This window comes from Pithys albifrons, chromosome 3 (genome assembly GCF_047495875.1).
Source record: "Pithys albifrons albifrons isolate INPA30051 chromosome 3, PitAlb_v1, whole genome shotgun sequence".
Taxonomy (NCBI): domain Eukaryota; kingdom Metazoa; phylum Chordata; class Aves; order Passeriformes; family Thamnophilidae; genus Pithys; species Pithys albifrons.
Window position 1 is genome coordinate 79,585,963 of NC_092460.1, and position 2,698 is coordinate 79,588,660.

Here is a 2,698-nt window from a genome sequence, read left to right on the forward strand (position 1 = left end):
TATTCCACTATGTGCTGGTTTAAAGGTAAACCAGCAGGAGAAATGAACTCAATACGAGAGAGATTATAAGTCGGAGACACAATTTAATAATAATAATATTACAATAAATACAATAGCACCAGGAGAAATTGGTTTTAACTCACAAAACCCAGCAGTATAACCCAGTGCCCTGGGGGACAAACCCAAAGGGGTTTGTTGGCCCTTGTGATGAAACCTGCATGCTTCCCCCAAGTCCAAAGCAAAAAGGAAGTGAAAAACCTGTTGGTGTAGATGATGGCTGTAGTCTGGTCAAGAGTGGCAGTCTCCTCCTGGCATGGTCCTGCTGTTCCTCTGGATCCAACAAGTAGTTCCTGAGGTCTTCTTACCCACCACTTATGTACCCTCAGGGAGCACCCAGTCCCTCCCTCAGGGCAGGGACTCACACAATGAGTGATTAACTCTGGGAGTCCTGGGGTATCCCTGAACTGTTGATGGCCCATTAGCAGCCATGCCCCCCCCCCCAGGCTGGGTGTGAAGGTGCTAATGACTCCCTGGGCAGCTGCTGCTAATGGTCCATTGTCCTTGGGAAATGAATAGAGGGGGTAGAATACACAGCTTTGATCACCCCTAAACAGTGATAACTGGTTCCACCTGCTGAACTAGGACACACTGTTACATAAAGGCTACTCCACACCTAAGAATTTCAGGAGTGGTCTTCAAAAATGTTACTCTTGAGATACTGACTAAGCCATGTATTCAATAATTGCTACAGTGAAAACATGTAGTGTAATGAGGAAAGGTTAAAGGCTTATAGAAATTGAAGAGTTGTTCTTACCGGGTGCAAAACTCTATTTGCTTTCACAGTACGAACAGGGAAAATTGTGGTACTATCTATGCCATCCATTTCCTTCTCCTCTGATGCATTATAATAGCATCGAAAGAAAGAACTAGCCACCACATGATTTTCTATATTATGCAAACTGAACTTTTCAAATCCTTGAAGAATGTCAGCAAAATTGTCAGTCTTGTACATGGATCATTACCAGTTTTGAAAGGTGAGACTCAAAACTGCAGATTGTAGGTTAGCTTCTCTCTCTCTTCTTCTATCATTTCCTTTCCTTCTTCCCTGCTCTCTTATAATTTATTTTATTTTCTTATTTAATTCCTTTTATTTCTTTGCAATAAGAGGCTTACTTAGCCTGGAAGGCTTATGTTGTGTAGCTTCAGCACGTATGCTTGCTTTGATGTCTACAGTCCTGATATGCACAGGAGAAGATGAACATTGTACAGTATGAATTACAATGTTCAGGGTGAAGAACAACTTAATTCAGTGAGGTTCAGTGTATTGTAAGGGCTGAGCCTCTTAGCCTATTGAGTCACAGTGAATATTTATATTAAATCCCACTTTTAATAAAGGGATTTTGTTTTCTTTTTAAAGAAAAACACCTAGCCTGAACGTCCAGTGTCTTTTTTGTAACATAGGCTTTGAAGTTCTATTTTTTGTCTGTGATTATTTACCTACAGAGCTATATTAAAAAAAAAAAAACTGTGGATTTTACTGCCTGTTTAGTTCTGGAAGTATTCAATTACTCTCTCAGATTTTCAAGATTCATTCCTAATTTAAACATCTCTGAATGTCACTATGCTTATATCTCTCCGGGGTATGAGACCACAACTCAGCCAAAACAAGACATTCTCACCCTCAGCCTCCCAGGGTGAAACTCTCTCTCTGTGCCTTGGAGGAGGTACCAGTGTGAGTGGGCAAATGTGTGATTGTGGTCCTGGCTGCCAGACCCAGAACTTCCCCTTACAGCTGATTGCCTGTTCTGTGTGCTTAAAGCCCTCTTTTTGGGGTTTGGAAATTTTTCTCTGCTGGATATACAATCTCTCAGGAGGAGAAGGCATCTTACAGCCTGGTACTATTGGTCTCTCTGTGATGTCAAAGCTATGGGTTCAAATTAGTCAGCATTTGGGGAAGGATCGCAAAAGAACTTTTCATGCTTCCTCTGTTGTTAGAGGGTTTTGGAGTATGAAAATGAAAATTTCTAAGTGAAGGAAGCAAGATGCACAAAAATGCCCTGCAGCATTCTTGGATTGATACTTGAGAGCAAGTGGCCCATGCTTTTAATTAGAATTTTATTTTGAATGGTTTGGGTGTATCAGCTTGCTGATTCTTCAGCCCTCTTGTGGTACCTGGTTTTATTTCACATGAGGAGTTTTGAGAAATTAGGTCAGCAATCTGAAATTTGCACCCAAGTTTCCACATTTGCCAGAGCTGAAGACTGTGGAATGTGAGGCCTTCTACTAAAAGATGACTAAATGAAATGCTTGGAAGTAACTCTTCTAGCCATCCTTGTAGGTCTGTTTCAGTATCCTGACCTAAAATGATCATTCCTGAATCAGAAACCAGGCACTGATGAACTATTTTGCATAAGTATATGCATTGCTTTCTGATTTCCTAATTTCTAATGAAGCACTGAAATGTTTAAAACTGCTACATAATAATTCTGTGTTTGTAGAGGTACATAGCAGAGAGCAGAATTTTTACTATGACTGCTTTTTTAAAGCTAAAAGACCTTTCTCCTTTTAAAATTATTTTAAAAGTGGACTTTTTTGATATCCAGCCAGTTTAAATTATCCTCAGCAGGTACTCTTCACTGTCATGTATATCAGGTGTTGAGACATAACGATAGAAAAGGTTTAAGAAATCTCAGGCACC